At 50.7% G+C, this 22329-nt stretch overlaps 1 protein-coding gene across 1 annotated transcript in view; it reads left to right on the plus strand.

Annotated features, from left to right (window-relative positions):
- Window positions 1–6: 6 nt before the first annotated feature.
- The window catches only part of oafb (OAF homolog b (Drosophila)), a 40422-nt gene continuing 18099 nt past the window's right edge, over window positions 7–22329 (plus strand). Inside the window, exon 1 of the mRNA XM_078533408.1 lies at window positions 7–92. The gene's annotated coding sequence lies outside the window, so the exon portion shown is untranslated. The remainder of the gene's footprint in view (window positions 93–22329) is intronic.

Below are 22329 nucleotides of genomic sequence, written 5' to 3' on the forward strand. Positions count from 1 at the left end.
CGCTGGAAGCCGATACCGACTCGGACTCCATCAGCATCGAGTTCAAGAGAGGAGACGGCAGCCTCATCACCCTGATCGCCGACTTCAGACAGGTAGGAGGGGGGGACAGAGACCCCCACCCTGGGGACAGAGACCCCCCCACCCCCGGGGAGGGGGACAAAGACACCCCCACCCCCGGGGACAGAGACACCCCCCACCCCCGGGGACAGAGACACCCCCCACCCCCGGGGACAGAGACACCCCCACCCCCGGGGACAGAGACACCCCCCACCCCCGGGGACAGAGACACCCCCACCCCGGGGACAGAGACACCCCCACCCCGGGGACAGAGACACCCCCACCCCGGGGACAGAGACACCCCCACCCCCGGGGACAGAGACACCCCCCACCCCGGGGACAGAGACACCCCCACCCCCGGGGAGGGGGACAGAGACACCCCCACCCCCGGGGACAGAGACACCCCCCACCCCCGGGGAGGGGGACAGAGACACCCCCACCCCCGGGGACAGAGACACCCCCCACCCCCGGGGACAGAGACACCCCCCACCCCCGGGGACAGAGACACCCCCACCCCCGGGGACAGAGACACCCCCACCCCCGGGGACAGAGACACCCCCCACCCCGGGGACAGAGACACCCCCCACCCCCGGGGACAGAGACACCCCCGGGGAGGGGGACACAGACACCCCCACCCCCGGGGTCAGAGACACCCCCGGGGAGGGGGGGACAGAGACAGCCCCACCCCCGGGGACAGAGACACCCCCCACCCCCGGGGAGGGGGGACACAGACACCCCCACCCTGGGGACAGAGACACCCCCACCCCCGGGGACAGAGACACCCCCCACCCTGGGGACAGAGACACCCCCACCCCCAGGGACAGAGACACCCCCACCCCCGGGGACAGAGACACCCCCCCACCCCCGGGGACAGAGACACCCCCCCACCCCCGGGGACAGAGACACCCCCCCACCCCCGGGACGGGGACACACCCCCACCCCCCCGGGGACGGGGACACACCCCCACCCCCCCTGGGGACGGGGACGCACCCCCACCCCCCCGGGGACGGGGACAGAGACACCCCCACCCCCCCGGGGACGGGGACAGAGACACCCCCACCCCCCCGGGGACGGGGACACCCCCACCCCCACCCCCGGGAAGAAACTTCCTTGAGTCTCCGCTCCTTTGTAATGTGGAGTCGGTGGTGATGGTGTAAATGGGAGAGTTTTGGTAAGTCAGATACTCTGAGTGACATTGTCACATTCACATTACTGTGAGGGTGGTGCAGGCCTCAGTAATTCCTCTGAGATTTGTTGACCAATATCCAAACCTTGGATGAGCTGCAATTTCCTCAAAGTTAAGCACAAAACATTGTTTACAGTACCATGACAATCACCCCCTCTCCCATCCCATCCCATCTCATCCCATCCCAGGCCTCAGTAATGAAGAGAATTTGGGGGTAGTGAGGAGTCTGGCTCAGCCTGAAGGAGTGGCCAATGAGGGGGGGTGGATGGGTGATTGTCGTGGTACTGTAAACAATGTTTCGTGGTTAACTTTGAGAAAATTGCAGCTCATCCAAGATCTGGATATTGGTCAAGCAATCTCTGAGAGGAATTGCTAAGTGTCACTAAGGTTTCTCACTCAATCCCTCACATTCATCTCTCACTCTGATTTTTGACTTTCCCCTTTTCCCACCTCTGACAGTTTTCCTTTTGCTTCATCTCCCTCCACACCTACACCACATGGACTGCAGCAGTTCAAGAAGGTGGCTCACCACCACCTTCTCAAGGGCAATTAGGGTGGGCAATCAAAATATTGGCCTAGCCAGTGATACCCATGTCCCATGAAAGAATAAAAAATGTTTTGCAGCTGCCATAGGAATCAGTCAGGAAGAATTCTTGATCAGCTGGGGAGTGAGACTTGGTGGAGAGTTAACAAACTACCTCCTGGGCACTGATGCAGAAACAGTTGGTGATTGAGCAGAATTCTGTTTACAAATCTGAGAGAGTGGGCATTAATCTTTGCCAGATACAGAGCCTGTTGTGAGTGTGTCTCCTGTTGGACCCCTGGTTATTGAGTTGTTTAATTTTATAATTAGCTTAACGAAGCATCTGTACTTCACCTCATCACAGAATGGTTATAAGCAATGTCCAGAAGCCCAACTTTTAACAATGCATCATGGGGACTATCTCAATTTTCAGCTTCCTCTATCTGAATTATAAATATTATAGGAATCTGTGATACAGCTTGCTGTGGTTTTGTTTTAAATCATGGATTTGGTGAGCAGCTGTTCCTGAGCTCGACAATCACCTAATTTCAAACTTTAATCCCCATCATTTGAGAATTTGTCCCCTGCTGAGTTTCTTGCTTGTACAGTGTATTAGTCAGTCTGCACTTTGATGTCCACTTTAAATCGGCGAAACTCGAGGGGACAGTTCTAAACCCTGGAGGCAGTGCAGAGGACAATACATGGTGTCATTAAAAACTCAGAGGAAAGCTGTGCAGTAAAGTTTAATCTTGAGTATGATTTGTCAATAAAGCAGGTAAATAAGAATATGGACATTGGCTTATTGAATTAATGGATTTTGGAATGGAAAGGGCTTTGGGTAGTAAAAAGCAAATTGGAATAATTGAAGGAAGAGTTGAATGGCTCAACAGTGGGTTTAGGATTTAACAAACAGTTGAGGGGATCAGTGCTTGAGATCTTTCCACATCTGTATCAACATGTGCCTCATATTGCAATACATTTCAACAACAACTTGTAATAGCGCTTTTCATGTAACAAGACATCCCAAGGCACTTCCCAGAGACATTATTAAACAAATTCTGACATTGAGCTGTGAGAGCCAATATTTGGGTAGGTGGCCAAAATCTTGGTCAGAGAGAGAGGTTTTAAGTAGCATTTTACAGGAGGAGAGTGAAATGGAGTGATTCCAGAGCTCTGGGCACAGGCAGCTGAAGGTGTGGCCACCAATGTTGGAGTGATTAAATTGGGGATGTTCGCGAGGCCAGAATTAGAGGGACGCAGAGATCTCGGAGCATTCCCAGGCTGGGAGAAATTCCAGAAAAAGGTGGAGACCTTGCTAAGCGAGGTGGTCAATATGAGGGGGGGTGGAGGAATTACTGAGGGGAACAGTTAACGCTGAAGACCTTTGAATTAATGTCAGGGTGACAGCTCCCTGAGGGCTGAGTGCAGCATCCCCTTCAATCCAGGACTTGCATGGTTTAAAAAAAAATTCAGAACTGGCAGGATAAAAAATGCTAATTATTGTGACTTTTTAATTATCAATAACTGGCATAAGCACTACTGAAACTGTGTCATGCTGTGACTCATTCTGCCACTATGATGTGAGCTGTCTTTGTTTAGCTGCTGATGGGAGGTCTGCTGGATCAGGAGTTATTGTTGGGCCATATTCCTCCTTAATGGCTCATTTCCTTCCTATTTGTCCCATGATGCCCATTCTCCCCCCGCCCCGCCCCTCCCTCCTCCCAAACAACCCCCGGCGGCTCGGAGCCAAGGGGTGGGGATCAGTAGGCAGAGGGCAGAGAGACTTGTTCATTTCTTTTTGGGTGTTTGGCAGGCGCTTTCTTGGGCAGTTACTCTGTTCAGTGATCTGAGACAACCTTTATGGGAATGGACTCCCCTCCTCCATCCCTTCCCATATATCTGGATGTTGTGGGAACAGGAGAGTAATTCCCTTGTGGTTGGGAAGGGGCCTATGTTTTACCCATATGTCAGTATCTCTTTCAGTTAACTGTGAATGAGACATAATGCTGTTTTTTTTATTCATTCATGGGATGTGGGCTGTGCTAGCCGGGCCAGCATTTATTGCCCATCTCTAATTGCCCTTGAGAAGGTGGTGGTGAGCTGTCTTCTTGAACCTCTGCATCCATGTGGTGTAGGTACACCCACAGTGCTGTTAGGGAGGGACTTCCAGGATTTTGACCCAGCGACAGTAAAGGAACGGCCGATATATTTCCAAGTCAGGATGGTGAGTGACCTGGAGGGGAACGTCCAGGTGATGGTGTTCCCATCTCTCTGCTGCCCTTGTCCTTCTGGATATTAATGGTCATGAGTTTGGAAGGTGCTGTCAATGGAGCCTTGGTGAATTCCTGCAGTGCATCTTGTAGATGGTACACACTGCTGCTACTGTGTGTCGGTGGTGGAGGGAGTGAATGTTTGTGGATGTGGTGCCACAAGGGGCTGCTTTGTCCTGGACGGTGTCGAGCTTCTTGAGTGTTGTGGGAGCTGCACTCATCCAGGCAAGCAGGCAGTATTCCATCACACTCCTAACTTGTGCCTTTAGATGGTGGACAGGCTTTGGGGAGTCAGGAGGTGAGTTACTCGTTACAGGATTCCTATCTTCTGATCTGCTCTTGTAGCCACAGTATTTATATGGCTAGTCCAGTTCAGTTTCTGGTTAATGGTAACCTCTAGGATGTTGATGGTGGGGCATTAAGTGATGGTCTTTGCCTGACACTTGTGTGGTGTGAATGTTACTCGTCACTTGTCAGCTCAAGCCTGGATAATGTCCAGCTCTTGCTGCATTTGGACATGGACTGCTTCAGTATCTGAGGAGTCACAAATAGTGCTGAACATTGTGCAATCATCAGTGAACATCCCCACTTCTGACCTTATGATGGAAGGAAGGTCATTAATGAAGCAGCTGAAGATGGTTGGGCCTAGGACACTATCCTGAGGAACTCCTGCAGTGATGTCCATAAGACGTAGGAGCAGAAGAAGGCCATTTGGCCCATTGAGTCTGCTCTGCCATTTAATGAGATCATGGCTGACCTGATGATCCTCAACTCAACTTTCCAGAGCTGGCTAGGCCAGCATTTATTGCCCATCCCTAACTGCCCTTGAGAAGGTGGTGGTGAGCTGCTTTCTTGAACCGCTGCAGTCCATGTGTGTAGGTACACCCACAGTGCTGTTAGGGAGGGAGTTCCAGGATTTTGACCCAGCTACAGTGAAGGAACGGCGATATATTTCTAAGTCAGGATGGTGAGTGACTTGGAGAGGAACTTACAGGTGATGGTTTTCCCCATTCCCTTACTGATTAAAAATCTGTCAATCTCAACCTTGATTATACTTGATGCCACACTCGGTCAAATGCTGCCTTGATATCAAGGGCTGTCACTCTCACCTCACCTCGGGAGTTCAGCTCTTTTGTCCATGTTTGAACCAAGGCTGTAATGAGGTCAGGAGCTGAGTGACCCTGGCAGAACCCAAACTGAGCATCAGTGAGCAGGTTATTGTTAACAAGTGCCGCTTGATAGCACTGTTGATGACCCATTCAATTACTTTATTGATGATCGAGAGTAGACTGATAGGGCGGTAATTGGCTGGCTTGGATTTGTCCTGCTTTTTGGTGTACAGGACATACCTGGGCAATTTTCCACATAGCCGGGTAGATGCCAGTGTTGTAACTGTACAGGAACAGCTTGGCTAGGGGCACAGCAAATCCTGGAGCACTAGTCTCCAGTACTATTGCTGGAATATTGTCAGGGCCCATTGCCATTGCAGTATCCAGTGCCTTCAGCCATTTCTTGATATCACGTGGAGTAAATTGAATTGGCTGAAAACTGGCATCTTTGATGCCGGGGACCTCCGGAGGAGAGTGAGATGGATCATCCACTTGGCACTTCTGGCTGAAGATTGTAGCAAATGCTTCAGCCTTATCTTTTGCACTGATGTGCTGGGCTCCTCCATCATTGAGGATGGTGATATTTGTGGAGCCTCCTTCTCCAGTGAGTTGTTTAATTGTCCACCACCATTCATGACTGGATGTGGAAGACCTGCAGAGCTTAGATCTGATCTGTTGGTTGTGGGATCGCTTAGCTCTGTCTATCACTTGCTTCTTATGCTGTTTGGCACACAAGTAGTCCTGTGTTGTAGCTTCACCAGGTTGGCACCTCATTTTTAGGTCTGCCTGGTGCTGTTCCTGGCATGCCCTCCTGCACTCTTCATCAGGTTGATCTCCTGGCATGATGGTAATGGTAGAGTGGAGGATATGTCAGGCTATGAGATTACAGATTGTGGTTGAGTACAATTCTGCTGCTGCTGATGGCCCACAGCGCCTCATGGATGCCCAGTCTTGAGTTGCTAGATCTGTTCGAAATCTATCCCATTTAGCACTGTGGTAGTGCCACACAACACGATGGAGGGTATCCTTAATGTGAAGTCAGAACTTTGTCTTCGCAACGACTGTGTGGTGGTCACTCCTACTGATACTGTCATGGACAGATGCATCTGTGGCAGGTAGGTTGGTGAGGATGAGGTCAAGTATGTTTTTCTCTCTTGTTGGTTCTCTCACCACCTGCCACAGACCCAGTCTAGCAGCTATGTCCTTTAGGACTCAGCCAGCTCGGTCAGTAGCGCTGCTACCGAGCCACTTCTGGTGATGGACATTGGAGTCCCCCACCCAGAGTACACCCTCGGTGCTTCCTCCAAGTGGTGTTCAACATGGAGGAGCACTGATTCATCAGCTGAGGGAGGGTGGTACGTGATAATGAGCAGGAGGTTGCATTGCCCATGTTTGACCTGATGCCATGAAACTTCATGGGATCTGGAGTCAAAGTTGAGGACTCCCAGGACAACTCCCACCCGACTGTATACCACTGTGCCGCCACCTCTGCTGGGTCTGTGCTGGCGGTTAGACTTTTCATTCCAGATTTTAATTGATTGAATTCAAGTGGTGGGCTTTGAACCCGGGTCCCCAGAACATTACCCCGGATTTCTGGAATACTAGTCCAGTGACACGATGACAATGCCACATCTCCAACTGTTCAATTCAGAAACACTTTAATTCAGTTGGGCAATCGTACACAACACATTCTGAGGAATTAATTGAACCTCTACCAATGAACTGTTAAAATGAAGAATCGGTGCATCAGCCCATTTCATCTTGAACTCTCCCTGACTGGAGGGTCACACCGCGCTGCTGCACCCCCACATAGTGGCAGGAGGTGAGTTAGAAACAGAGGCTTTCTCTTCAATCCCTTGAATCCCACACCACTGAAATCAGGGATGTGAAGAGTGAACATGGCAAACTTGGTGTGTTGATCTGTAATTGTTTTTAACTGTTTCATCTTGTGATGAAGTGAAGTAAGAATCAGCCCAATGCTGCCCATTGGATGTGTTGCTGCTAGTTTGATGTTTGATTATTCTGGGGAGTGGCAGGTTCATTATGTTTTGTATGTAGTTCAGTGCATTTATTTGCAGGAATTTTTCAGGCAGCAGATTTATTAAATGCTGTCTTCCTGTGTTACATCACATGTGATTGTAGTGATTTACCTATGGAAAGGTGGGTGTTACAGCTCAGGTGGATTCCCAGAAGACGTTCGCTAGCTCCATGCTGGGTGTGCCCTCAGCTTTGCAGTAACTTGTCCTAGTTCTGCAGAAAGTGTCTTTAAGATTAATTATTCACTTGTCTTTCCAGCCTTCAGCCAAGCCCTCAGGACTTTGTTTTTTAATCCATTCATGGGAAGTGAGCATCACTAGCTAGGCCAGCATATATTGCCCATCCCTAATTACCCTTGAGAAGGTGGTGGTAAGCTGCCTTCTTGAACCCCTGCAGTCCATGTGGTGTAGGTACACCCACAGTGCTGTTAGGGAGGGAGTTCCAGGATTTTGACCCAGCTACAGTGAAGGAACGGCGATATATTTCCAAGTCAGGATGGTGAGTGACTAGGAGGGGAACTTCCAGGTGGTGGTGTTCCCATCTATCTGCTGTCATATTCCTTCTAGATGGTAGACGTTGCTGGTTTGGAAGGAGCCTTGGTGAATTCCTGCAGTGCATCTTGTAGATGGTACACACACTGCTGCTACTGTGCGTCGGTGGTGGAGGGAGTGAATGTTTGTGGATGGGGTGCCAATCAAGCGGCTGCTTTGTCCTGGACAGTGTCGGGCTTCTCCAGTGGTGTGGGAGCTGCACTCATCCAGGCAAGTGGGGAGTATTCCATCACACTCCTGACTTGTGCCTTGTAGATGGTGGACAGGCTTTGGGGAGTCAGAAGGTGAGTTACTCGTCGCACGATTCCTAGCCTCTGATCTGCTCTTGTAGCCACAGTATTTATATGGCGAGTCCAGTTCAGTTTCTGGTCAATGGTAAACCCCAGGATGTTGATAGTGGGGGATTCAGTGATGGTAATGCCATTCAATGTCGAGAGGTGATGGTTAGATTCTCTGTTGTTGGAGATGGTCATTGCCTGGCAGTTGTATGGTGAAAATGTTACTTGTCAGCCCAAGCCTGGATATTTTCCAGGTCTTGCTGCATTTGGACATGGGCTGCTTCAGTATCTGAGGAGTCATGAATGGTGCTGAACATTGTGCAATCATCAGCGAACGTCCCCACTTCTGACGTTGTGAAGGAAGGTCATTGATGAAGCAGCTGAAGATGGTTGGACTGAGGACACTATCCTGAGGAACTCCTGCAGTGATGTCCTGAGAATGAGTTGATTGGCCTCCAACAACCACAACCCGTGAGCAGGTTATTGCTATGTAAGTGCCGCTTGGTAGCACTGTTGATGACCCCTTCCATCACTTTACTGGTGATCGAGAGTAGACTGATGGGGTGGTAATTGGCCGGGTTGGATCTGTCCTGCATTTTGCGTACAGGACATACCTGGGCAATTTCCCACACTGCTGGGTAGATGCCAGTGTTGTAGTTGTACTGGAACAGTTTGGCTAGGGGTGCGGCAAGTTCTGGATCACAAGTTTCAGTACTATTGCCGGAATATTGTCAGAGCCCATAGCCTTTGCAGTATCCAGTGCCTTCAGCCGTTTCTTGATATCACGTGGAGTGAATCGAATTGGCTGAAGACTGGCATCTGTGATGCTGGGGACCTCCAGAGGAGGCCAAGATGGATCATCCACTCAGCAATTCTGGCTGAAGATTGTAGCAAATGCTTCAGCTTTATCTTTTGCACTGATGTGCTGGGCTCCCCAATCATTGAGGATGGGGATATTTGTGGAGACGCCTCCACTAGTGAGTTGTTTAATTGTCAACCACCATTTATGACTGGATGTGGCAGGACTGCAGAGCTTAGATGTATGACTAATGGGAAACAAAGCAGCAGGTTAGCGTGGGGGGGAGGGGGGGGTGGATTCAACTTCATGGAAAATTATGAAAAAACAAAAGAAAGGAGACCCCAGGAGAGGCTATTAAAGAGCCCAGAACACAAAATAGGACAGAGTGTTTGGAAAGGGCTAGGAATCTAACTTCAAGCACATCAGATAAAGGGACGACAATGAGAAAGGGGACGGGAAATACAGGACTGAAGGTGTTGTATCTGAATGCACGCAGTATACGAAATAAGGTAAATGAGCTTGTGGCGCAGATTGAAATTGGCAGGTATGATGTGGTGGGCATCACGGAGACATGGCTGCAAGGGGATCAGGACTGGGAGCTAAATATCCAAGGATATACATCCTATCGAAAAGATATGCAGGTAGGCAGAGGGGGTAGGGTTGCTTTGTTAGTAAGAAATGAAATTAAGTTGATAGCAAGAAATAACGTAGGGTCAGATGATGTAGAATCTGTGTGGGTAGAGTTGAGGAACCTCAAAGGTAAAAAATCCATAATGGGAGTTATGTACAGGCCTCCGAACAGTAGTCAGGATGTGGGGCACAAGATGCACCAGGAGATAGAAAAGGTGTGTAAGAAAGGCAAGGTTACAGTGATCATGGGGGATTTCAATATGCAGGTAGACTGGGAAAATCAGGTTGGTAGTGGATCCCAAGAAAAGGAATTTGTGGAATGTCTACGAGATGGCTTTTTGGAGCAGCTTGTGGTGGAGCCCACTAGGGAACAGGCAATTCTAGATTTAGTGATGTGTAATGAGGCAGATTTGATAAGGGAGCTTAAGGTGAAGGAACCCTTAAGAGGAATTGACCATAATATGATAAAATTTACCCTGCAATTTGAGAGGAAAAAGCTGGAATCAGATGTAACGGTGTTACAGTTGAATAAAGGCAACTACAGAGGCATGAGGGAGGAGCTGGCCAGAATTGACTGGGAGATGAGCCTAGCAGGAAAGACAGTGGAACAGCAATGGCAGGAGTTTCTGGGAGTAATTTGGGAGACACAGCAAAAATTCATCCCTAGGAAGAAGAAGCATACTAAAGGGAGGACGAGGCAACCATGGCTGAAAAGGGAAGTCAGGGACAGCATAAAAGCTAAAGAGAAAGCATACAATGCGGCGAAGAGCAGTGGGAAGCCAGGGGATTGGGAAGCCTATAAAGACCAACAGAGGACAACTAAAAAAAGAAATAAAGGGGGAGAAGATTAAATATGAGGGTAAACTAGCCAGTAATATAAAAGAAGATTGCAAGTGTTTTTTTAGATATATAAAGGGTAAGAGAGAGGCAAAAGTGGACATTGGGCAACTGGAAAATGACACTGAAGAAGTAGTAGTGGGGAACAAAGAAATGGTGGAGGAACTGAATAGGTACTTTGCGTCAGTCTTCACGGTGGAAGACACGAGTAACATCCCCAAAGTTCAAGAGAGTCGGAGGGCAGAGGTGAGTATGGTGGCCATTACCAAGGAGAAGGTGCTAGGAAAACTGAAAAGTCTGAAGGTGAATAAATCACCTGGACCAGATTTATTACACCCCAGAGTTCCGAAGGAGATAGCTGAAGAGCTAGTGGAGGCGTTAGTGGTGATCTTTCAGGAATCACTGGAGTCAAGGAGGGTCCCAGAGGACTGGAAAATTGCTAATGTAACCCCCCTGTTTAAGAAGGAAGTGAGGCAAAAGACGGGAAATTACAGGCCTATTAGCCTGACCTCGGTCGTTGGTAAGATTTTAGAGTCCATTATTAAGGATGAGATTTCAGAATACTTGGAAGTGCATGGTAAAATAGGGCAAAGTCAGCATGGTTTCATCAAGGGGAGGTCATGCCTGACAAATCTGTTAGAATTCTTTGAGGAGGTAACAAGTAGGTTAGACAAAGGAGAGCCAATGGATGTTGTATACTTGGACTTCCAGAAGGCCTTTGACAAGGTGCCGCACAGGAGACTGCTCAGTAAGATAAGAGCCCATGGTGTTAGAGGCAAGGTACTAGCATGGATAGAAGATTGGCTGTCTGGCAGGAGGCAGAGAGTGGGGATAAGGGGGTCCTTCTCAGGATGGCGGCCGGTGACTAGTGGAGTTCCGCAGGGGTCAGTGTTGGGACCACAACTTTTCACTTTATACATTAATGATCTAGATGAAGAAACTGAGGGCATCCTGGCTAAGTTTGCAGATGATACAAAGATAGGTGGAAGGACAGGTAGTATTGAGGAGACGGGGAGGCTGCAGAAGGATTTGGACAGGTTAGGAGAATGGGCAAAGAAGTGGCAGATGGAATACAACGTGGGGAAGTGTGATGTCATGCACTTTGGTAGGAAGAATAGAGGCATAGACTATTTTCAAAATGGGGAGAGAATTCAGAAATCTGGAGTGCAAAGGGACTTGGGAGTCCTAGTCCAGGATTCTCTTAAGGTTAACTTGCAGGTTGAGTCGGTAGTTAGGAAGGCAAATGCAGTGTTGGCATTTATTTTGAGAGGACTAGAATATAAAAGCAGGGATGTGCTGCTGAGGCTTTATAAAGCTCTGGTCAGACCACATTTAGAATATTGAGAGCAATTTTGGGCCTCGTATCTCAGGAAGGATGTGCTGGCCCTGGAGAGGGTCCAGAGGAGGTTCACGAGAACGATCCCAGGAATGAAAGGCTTAATGTATGAGGAACGTTTGAGGACTCTGGGTCTATACTCGATGGAGTTTAGAAGGATGAGGGGGGGATCTGATTGAAACTTACAGAATACTTAAAGGCCTGGATAGAGTGGACGTGGGGAAGATGTTTCCATTAGTAGGAGAGACTAGGACCCGAGGGCACAGCCTCAGAGTAAAGGGAAGACCTTTTAGAACAGAGATGAGGAGAAACTTCTTTAGCCAGAGAGTGGTGAATCTATGGAATTCATTGCCACAGAAGGCTGTGGAGGCCAGGTCATTGAGTGTATTTAAGAGCGAGATAGATAGGTTCTTGATTGGTAAGGGGATCAAAGGTTACGGGGAGAAGGCGGGAGAATGGGATTGAGAAACTTATCAGCCATGATTGAATGGCGCATCAGACTCGATGGGCCGAATGGCCTAATTTCTGCTCCTATGTCTTATGGCCTTTTGATCTGTTAGTTGTGGGATCCCTTGGCTCTGTCTATCACTTGCTGCTTATGCTGTTTGGCATGCAAGTAGTCCTGTGTTATAGCTTCACCAGATTGACACCTCATTTTTAGGTCTGCCTGGTGCTGCTCCTGGCATGCCCTCCTGCACTCTTCATTGAAGCAGGGTTGATCCCCTGGCTTGATGGTAAGGGTGGAGTGGGGGTTATGCCGGACCATGAGGTTACAGATTGTGTTCGAGTACAATTCCGCTGCTGCTGATGGCCCACAGCACCTCATGTATGCCCAGTCTTGAGTTGCTCGATCTGTTTGAAATCTGTCCCATTTAGGACGGTGGTAGTGCCACACAACACGATGGGGGGTATCCTCAATGTGAAGCCAGGATCTTGTCTCCTCAACACCATAAACGGATTCATCCATTTATTTCAAAGCTATTTGTGGGATCGTTCTGTGCATGCTTTGTCATGTTTGGCAGCGTTGAACTGGGAGGTGTGGAGCGGCGGGAGGGGGCCCAGGGTGTGCGGCGGGGCCGTGGTGTGTGGGGGGGTGGGGGGGGGTGCACAGTGTGTGTGTGTGTGTGGGGGGGGGCTCAGTGTGTGGGGGGGGGCTCTGTGTGTGTGTGTTGCGGGGGGGGCTCAGTGTGTGTGTGTGGGGGGGTCTCAGTGTGTGTGTGTGGGGGGGGGGTCAGTGTGTGTGTGTGTTGCGGGGGGGGCTCAGTGTGTGTGTGTGAGGGGGGGGTCAGTGTGTGTGTGGGGGGGGTGCTCTGTGTGTGTGTGGGGGGGGGGGTGCTCAGTGTGTGTGTGTGTGTGGGGGGGGGCTCTGTGTGTGTGTTTGGGGGGGGGGGTGCTCAGTGTGTGTGTGTGGGGGGGGGGCTCAGTGTGTGTGTGTGTGGGGGGGGGCTCAGTGTGTGTGTGTGTGGGGGGGGGCTCAGTGTGTGTGTGTGTGGGGGGGGGCTCAGTGTGTGGGTGTGGGGGGGGGCTCTGCGTGTGTGTGTGTGTGGGGGGGGGCTCTGCGTGTGTGTGGGGGGGGGCTCAGTGTGTGTGTGTGTGGGGGGGGGCTCAGTGTGTGTGTGTGTGGGGGGGGGCTCAGTGTGTGTGTGTGTGGGGGGGCTCTGTGTGTGTGTGTGGGGGGGGGCTCTGTGTGTGTGTGTGGGGGGGGGGCTCTGTGTGTGTGTGTGTGGGGGGGGCTCAGTGTGTGTGTGTGGGGGGGGGCTCAGTGTGTGTGTGTGGGGGGGGCTCAGTGTGTGTGTGTGGGGGGGGGCTCAGTGTGTGTGTGTGGGGGGGGCTCAGTGTGTGTGTGTGGGGGGGGCTCAGTGTGTGTGTGTGGGGGGGGGCTCAGTGTGTGTGTGTGGGGGGGGCTCTGTGTGTGTGTGTGGGGGGGGGCTCAGTGTGTGTGTGTGGGGGGGGCTCTGTGTGTGTGTGTGGGGGGGGCTCTGTGTGTGTGTGTGGGGGGGGGCTCTGTGTGTGTGTGTGGTGGGGGGCTCTGTGTGTGTGTGTGGGGGGGGGCTCTGTGTGTGTGTGGGGGGGGGGCTCTGTGTGTGTGTGGGGGGGGGGGCTCTGTGTGTGTGTGTGGTGGGGGGCTCTGTGTGTGTGTGTGGGGGGGGGGCTCTGTGTGTGTGTGGGGGGGGGGCTCAGTGTGTGTGTGTGGGGGGGGGGCTCTGTGTGTGTGTGTGTGGGGGGGGCTCAGTGTGTGTGTGTGGGGGGGGGCTCAGTGTGTGTGTGTGGGGGGGGCTCAGTGTGTGTGTGTGGGGGGGGGCTCAGTGTGTGTGTGTGGGGGGGGCTCAGTGTGTGTGTGTGGGGGGGGCTCAGTGTGTGTGTGTGGGGGGGGGCTCAGTGTGTGTGTGTGGGGGGGGCTCTGTGTGTGTGTGTGGGGGGGGGCTCAGTGTGTGTGTGTGGGGGGGGCTCTGTGTGTGTGTGTGGGGGGGGCTCTGTGTGTGTGTGTGGGGGGGGGCTCTGTGTGTGTGTGTGGTGGGGGGCTCTGTGTGTGTGTGTGGGGGGGGGCTCTGTGTGTGTGTGGGGGGGGGGCTCTGTGTGTGTGTGTGGTGGGGGGCTCTGTGTGTGTGTGTGGGGGGGGGCTCTGTGTGTGTGTGGGGGGGGGCTCTGTGTGTGTGTGGGGGGGGGGGGCTCTGTGTGTGTGTGTGGGGGGGGGCTCAGTGTGTGTGTGTGGTGGGGGGGGCTCAGTGTGTGTGTGGGGGGGGGGCTCAGTGTGTGTGTGGGGGTGAGGGCGAAGGGGTGAGGGGGTGAGGGCGAGGGGGTGAGGGCGAGGGGGTGAGGGCGAGGGGGTGAGGGCGAGGGGGTGAGGGCGAGGGGGTGAGGGCGAGGGGGTGAGGGCGAGGGGGTGAGAGCGAGGGGGTGGTCTGGTTATGTGAAGAGGAGGGATGGGCTGGGACCAGCACATGCTCCAGTTTGTTTTAGCTCCTTGAACCAAAGATCAGATTGTGGCAATTGGCTCATCAGATTTTACCCCGAATGGTCACTCCAGGGCGGGTCAGTGAGTGACGCGGGTCAGACACCGTTTTTGTTTCTCATTAAGATAAAAGCAAAAAACTGCGGATGCTGGAAATCCAAAACAAAAATAAAAATACCTGGACAAACTCAGCAGGTCTGGCAGCATCTGCGGAGAGGAGCACAGTTAACGTTTCGAGTCCGTATGACTCTTCAACAGAACTAAGGAAAAATAGAGAGAGGTGAAATATAAGCTGGTTTAAGGAGGGGGGTGGGGGTGGGACAGGTAGAGCTGGATAGAGGGCCAGTGATAGGTGGAGATAACCAAAAGATGTCACAGACGAAAGGACAAAGAGGTGTTGAAGGTGGTGATATTATCCAAGGAATGTGCTAATTAAGGGTAGAAAGCAGGACGAACAAGGTACAGATAGCCCTAGTGGGGGTGGGGTGGGGGGGAAGGGATCGAAATAGGCTAAAAGGCAGAGATAAAACAATGGATGGAAATACATTTAAAAATAATGGAAATAGGTGGGAAAAGAAAAATCTATATAAATTATTGAAAAAAAGGGTGGGGGGGGGAATCGGAAAGGGGGTGGGGATGGAGGAGAGAGTTCATGATCTAAAATGAGTTCAACAATCTCCACCTATCACTGACCCTCTATCCAGAGCTACCCCCCATCCTTAAACCGGCTTATATTTCACCTCTTTTCTATTTTTCCTTAGTTCTGTTGAAGAGTCATACGGACTCGAAACGTTAACTGTGTTCCTCTCCGCAGATGCTGTCAGACCTGCTGAGTTTTTCCAGGTATTTTTATTTTTGTTTTGTGTTTCTCATTATCTGACTGCTGCTTTATTGCTACTCTCTAATCGGATTCTATTCTTTAACTGCCTCTGATGTACACTTTTTGACGCAAGAAAGACAATTTTGAGCGACCAATGTGAGATTCTTATTCAGGAGTTAGTCACTATGAAGCTCGACTTCAATATTTTCTCACTCAGGCTGGAATGTTACATGAAATTTGCTGCTCAGACTCTGCTCCAGACCCAATCAGCAACCCCATGACTGTTGGAGAGACATTGAGAATCTACACTTAAATCATCTCTCCAGATTTAGGACCTCCTTTATCATCTCCCTGTGAGCTCGCAATCACCAAACTCCTGCTCTGTCTCTGGCCACCCTCTGCAAAGCAGCCTGGGATCTTTCTCTGCTAAAGGTTCATTGGCACTGAGGCTGTGAGGATGGGCCTGGTGGACAGTAGAACTGAAGTGCTGGACTTTACCCGCCCTTCTGTCTGTCTGTCTGTCTGTCTGTCTGTGCCCCTGTCAACAGGAGTCTTGTTAGGAGGAAGCTGGAACCTGTGGAATGGTGAGGGAGGGATCTCTCTGTGTGAGGAAGAGTAGTGCTGCTGCTGCTGCCGCCGTGGGCTCTCGCTGCTTGTTTTTTCAGGCATCCTGTGCTGTCAGGTACCCATTAATGAAAGGCCAGTACACAAATGTGTGAACTCTGTGTGTGGCTCCCCCCCCCATCCCCCCCCCTCCCCCCAGACCCCGCCCCCACCCCCCCCCACCCCGTGTGTGGGCCCCTGGAATTCTCTGCCAGATGTTTAGAATGCTGCTCTGGAGGAAGCTCTCAATCCACAAGGAGGTGAGTCAGACTCTGATCAGCTTTCTGCCATCTGAATCACTCAGTTTCTCACCATTCATTCTTACCCTGTTCACTTCCATTCTCCACCTCGGTATCTTTGTACTCCCTGCTCAGTGGATTCAGGGGTTAGAGCCTCACTATGTTGGGACACTAATGCATTTACATATCATTATTTTATTGATTTTGTTCCCATCCCCCCCCACCCCAGCATCTTGCTTGCCTCCTGGTGAAAACACATGACCCCTTCCCCTGCTGTTTGATCAGATTCTCTCAAACAGTGCCTGACCTCAGTCTTCTCTTTGACTGTCTGTGTTGTCTGTAGGGTGAAGGGGAGAATGAGCAATTCACCTGGTGCCATTTGGAGAACTGGTGCAGACAGGATGGGCGGAATGGCTGCCTCCTGTGCTATATAACAATTCTGTGATTCCGTTTCACATCTCACTTCTGAGGTGTGATTAAACCCATTCCTTCCAAGGGCTTTTGAGGGGGTGACCAAAAGCTGTTTGAGATGGTTTTGAGGGAATTGCAGAGCACGGGGATGCAGTAGCTGTGTATAGTGTCAATAGTGCTGCTCTGTTAGACTGGGCTGAATCAAACGCTAACATATTGGAGCCCTAGCTCTGTTTCAGAGCTGAACGTCCTCTCCATAAATGATCAGCAGCCTCAAACTCTCCCAAATCTCAAACCCATCCCCACCCTGCCACTCCTCATCACTAGTTAAGATTGAAAATATCACTGCCTATTACACTTTGAAAGATTAAGAATGAAAAACCTCACATTTTTCTTCCTCACAAACCGATTTCCTAGGATTAAATAAAGTAATTCCATTGTTCATGTCACAGAAGCACTTACTGACCATCCCTCTCTCCCTCTCAGACTCTCACACTGACTTACCGTCTCTCTCTCTCTCTCTCTCTCCCCCCCCCATCTCTCTCTCTCTCCCTCTCAGACTCTCACGCTGACTTACCGTTTCTCTCTCTCTCTCTCTCTCCCCCCCCCCATCTCTCTCTCTCTCCCTCTCAGACTCTCACGCTGACTTACCGTTTCTCTCTCTCTCTCTCTCTCTCCCCCCCCCATCTCTCTCTCTCTCCCTCTCAGACTCTCACGCTGACTTACCGTTTCTCTCTCTCTCTCTCTCTCTGTCCCCCCCCCCCCCCATCTCTCTCTCCCTCTTTCTCAGGCTCTCACACTGACTGACCGTCTCTGCCTGAGATTCTTTTTTTTAAATTAATTTGCAGGATGTGGGCTTCGCTGGCTGGGCCAGCATTTATTGCCCACCCCTTGAGAAGGTGGTGGTGAGCTGCCGCCTTGAACCGCTGCAGTCCATGTGGTGTAGGTACACCCACAGTGCTGTTAGGGAGGGAGTTCCAGGATTTTGACCCAGCGACAGTGAAGGAACGGTGATATATTTCCCAGTCAGGATGGTGAGTGACTTGGAGAGGAGCTTCCAGGTGGTGGTGTTCCCATCTATCTGCTGCCCTTGTCCTTCTAGATTGTAGAGGTCTGGGGTTTGGAAGGTGCTGTTGAAGGAGCCTTGGTGAATTCCTGCAGTGCATCTTGTAGATGGTACACACTGCTGCTACTGTGCGTCGGTGGTGGAGGGAGTGAATGTTTGTGGATGTGGTGCCAATCAAGCGGGGCTGCTTTGTCCTGGATGGTGTGAAGCTTCTTGAGTGTTGTGGGAGCTGCACTCATCCAGGCAAGTAGGGAGTATTTCATCACACTCCTGACTTGTGCCTTGTAGATGGTGGACAGGCTTTGGGGAGTCAGGAGGTGAGTTACTCATCCCAGGATTCCCAGCCTCTGACCTGCTCTTGTGGCCACAGTATTTATATGGCTGGTCAAGTTCAGTTTCTGGTCAATGGTCACGCCCAGGATGTTGATAGTGGGGGATTCAGTGATGGTAATGCTATTGAACATCAAGGGGTGTTGGTTAGATTCTCTCTTGTTGGAGATGGTCATTGCCTGACACTTGTGTGACACAAATATTACTTGCCACTTGTCAGCCCAAGCCTGGATATTGTCCAGTTTTTGCTGCATTTGGACATGGACTGCTTCAGTTTCTGAGGAGTCACAAATAGTGCTGAACATTGTGCAATCATCAGCGAACGTCCCTACTTCTGACGTTGTGAAGGAAGGAAGGTCATTGATGAAGCAGCTGAAGGTAGTTGGGCTGAGGACACGACCCTGAGAACTCCTGCAGTGATGTCCTGGAGCTGAGATGACTGACCTCCAACAACCACAATCATCTTCCTTTGTGCTCGGTATGACTCCAACCAGCGGAGAGTTTTCCCCCTGATTCCCATTGACTCCACTTTTGCTAGGGCTCCTTGATGCCACACTCAGTCAAATGAGGCCTTCATGTCAAGGGCAGTCACTCTTACCTCACCTTGGGAGTTCAGCTCTTTTGTCCATGTTTGAACCAAGGCTGTAATGAGGTTAGGAGCTGAGTGGCCCTGGCGGGACCCAAACTGGGCATCAGTGAGCAGGTTATTGCTGAGCAAGTGCCGCTTGATAGCACTGTTGATAACCCCTTCCGTTACTTTGCTGATGACCGAGAGTAGACTGATGGGGCGGTAATTGGCCAGGTTGGATTTGTCCTGCTTTTTGTGTACAGGACATACCTGGGCAATTTTCCACATAGCCGGGTAGATGCCAGTGTTGTAGCTGTACTGGAACAGCTTGGCTAGCGGCACAGCAAGTTCTGGAGCACAAGTCTTTAGTACTATTGCCGGAATATTGTCAGGGCCCATAGCCTTTGCAGTATCCAGTGCCTTCAGCCATTTCTTGATATCACGTGGAGTGAATCGAATTGGCAGGAGACTGGCATCTGTGATGCTGGGGACCTCCGGAGGAGACCGAGATGGATCATCCACTCGGCATTTCTGGCTGAAGATTGTAGTAAATGCTTCAGCCTTATCTTTTGCACTGATGTGCTGGGCTCCTCCATCATTGAGGATGGGGATATTTGTGGAGCCTCCTCCTCCAGTGAGTTGTTTAATTATCCACCACCATTCACAACTAAATGTGGCAGGACTGCAGAGCTTAGATCTGATCCATTGGTTGTGGGATCGCTTAGCCCTGTCTATCACTTGCTGCTTATGCTGTTTGGAATGCAAGTAGTCCTGTGTTATAGATTCACCAGGTTGACACCTCATATTTAGGTATGTCTGGTGCTGCTCCTGGCATGCCCTCCTGCACTCTTCATTAAACCAGGGTTGATCCCCTGGCTTGATGGTAATGGTAGAGTGGGGGATATGCCGGGCCACGAGGTTACAGATTAGGTTACAGATTGTGGTTGTATATAATTCTGCTGCTGCTGATGGCCCACAGCGCCTCATGGATGCCCAGTCTTGAGTTGCTAGATCTGTTTGAAATCTATCCCATTTAGCACTGTGGTAGTGCCACACAACACAATGGAGGATATCCTCAATGTGAAGGCGGGACTTTGTCTCCACAAGGACTGTGTGGTGGTCACTCCTACCGATACTGTCATGGACAGATGCATCTGCAGCAGGCAGGTTGGTGAGGATGAGGTTGGTTCTCTCACCAGTCTAGCAGCTATGTCCTTTGGGACTCGGCCAGCTCGGTTAGTAGTGGTGCTACTGAGCCACTCTTGGAGATGGACATTGATGTCCCCCACCCAGAGTACATTCTGTGTCCTTGCCACCTTCAGTGCTTCCTCCAAGTGGTGTTCAACATGGAGGAGCACTGATTCATCAGCTGAGGGTGGGCGGTACGTGGTAATCAGCAGGAGGTTTCCTTGCCCATGTTTGACCTGATGCCATGAGACTTCATGGGGTCCGGAGTCGATGTTGAGGACTCCCAGGGCAGCTCCCTCCCGACTGTATATCACTGCGCCACCACCTCTGCTGGGCCTGTCCTGCCGGTGGGACAGGACATACCCAGGGATGGTGATGGTGGTGTCTGGGACATAGTCTGTAAGGTATGATTCTGTGAGGATGACTATGTCAGGCTGTTGCTTGACAAGTCTGTGAGACAGCTCTCCCAATTTTGACACAAGCCCCCAGATGTTAGTAAGGAGGAGTTTGAAAAGTCAACAGGGCTGAAATTGCCATTGTCATTTCCAGTTCCTGGGTCGATGCCGGGTGGTCCGTCCGGTTTCACTCCTTTTTTGTGACTTTGTAGTGGTTTGTTACAACTGAGTGTCTGGCTCGGCCATTTCAGAGTCAACCACATTGCTGTGGGTCTGGAGTCACATGTAGACCAGACCAGGTAAGGACGGCAGATTTCCTTCCCTAAAGGACATTAGTGACCCAGATGGGTTTTTAAAACAATCGGCAATGGTTTCTTGGTCATCATTAGATTTTTTCCATCATCTGCCTTGGCAGGATTCGAACCTGGGTCCCCAATTGCATTACCCTGGGTCTCTAGATTACTAGCCATCGCCTCCCCTTATGTGGCTCACTGTCACATTTCGTTTGATAATCGTTCCTGAGAAGTTTCTTGGGACATGCTACAGTGTTAAAGATGTTATATAAATTCAAGTTGTTGCTCAGATCACGGGAGAAAATGTAGGCCTCCTGCCCTCGTTCCTGTGATTAAACTGCTTTCTGCTCTATTTTGAGAGATACAGGGGGTTTCCTGATGGATTTGGTTCTGCCTCAGATTCTGTTATCACTCCAACAACGGCTGCTGTTTATTGGATCATTCAGCATTTGAAATATTTGATAACAGACTTGGCAAGGTTGCAAAATGTGATGTGTAATTAGAGTCAGGAGCTGATCAAAGGCCATTGTAACAGTTTTATTTATAAAAAAACAATCTTTCAAGTTCTGAGTTGAGTGAATCTTCAACTTTCTAATGAACAGCCCCGAAGGTAAGGGCTGATTGTGTGTCAATCTTTCATCGAATTCAGGTCAACCACAGAGTTTCAGTAGGAGGGAGAATGAGCTGGGGCTGTGGCTGTGAGTCAGTCTGGACAGTATGCAAATGATTACAATAACTTTACATAACCCCCACTATCATCTCTTTCTCTGGAACTTGAGTCCAGAGTTTGTGATTTTTATAGTTGCTCAGTGTCACTAATCGCAGGAGATGATGTCAGGTTGGAAGCTGCAAAAAGACAGATTTCTGCTGATCGAAAATGAGGGATTTTGGGAGTGAGTTAAGTCATTGTGGGTTTGAGTTTGTCAATGTGCAGCGTCAATGACCACCCAGAACTCAGACTTTCTCCCCGCTTCTGGTGTTTAATGAGCCTGTGCCCTGGACAAAGGGATTGGTGGGAGAGGGGGAAATTGGTGAGGGGGGAGAGTTAGTCCGAGAGGGGGGATCAGTGGGAATGGGGGGAATTGGTGGGAGAGTGGGAAATTTGAGTGACCAATGGATTTTGAAGGTTTCTGGCGCCATCGTGTGGACAGAGATTTCTGATCCAACGCTTTCCTAAAATCATTTCAAAATATAATCCCTGAGAAAATGACGATATCTGATGAAAAGTCACTGATTTGAAACATTTAACTCTGTTTCTCTCTCCAATAATGTCATCTGACCAGCTGAATATTTCCAGTATTTTCTGGGTGATGGTCACAGCTCCTTTCAGTGGAGGAGTCTGAATAACAGTGGAAAAGTCTGAATAACAGTGGAAAATCTTTGAACCACATGGAGTGTCTGTGGCCTGTCCTACTTCTTGCCCCCCCATGTTTTCCCACAATAACTAGCATTCATGCCAGGCAAGTGTCAAGCAATGACCATCTCCAACAAGAGAGAATCTAACCAGTTAGGGTCGGGCGGGGTTAGGGTCGGGAGCGGGTTAGGGTCGGGAGCGGGTTAGGGTCGGGAGCGGGTTAGGGTCGGGAGCGGGTTAGGGTCGGGAGCGGGTTAGGGTCGGGAGCGGGTTAGGGTCGGGAGCGGGTTAGGGTCGGGAGCGGGTTAGGGTCGGGATCAGGGTTAGGGTCGGGATCGGTGTTAGGGTCGGGAGCGGGTTAGGGTCGGGAACAGGGTTAGGGTCGGGATCGGTGTTAGGGTCAGGAGTGGGTTAGTGTCGGGCGGGCTTAGGGACTCGTGTGGAGTTAGGGCTGGGGTTGTGGTTAGGTTCGGGAGCGGGTTAGGGTCAGGGTGGG

This window comes from Cetorhinus maximus, chromosome 2 (genome assembly GCF_964194155.1).
Source record: "Cetorhinus maximus chromosome 2, sCetMax3.hap1.1, whole genome shotgun sequence".
Lineage (NCBI taxonomy): Eukaryota > Metazoa > Chordata > Chondrichthyes > Lamniformes > Cetorhinidae > Cetorhinus > Cetorhinus maximus.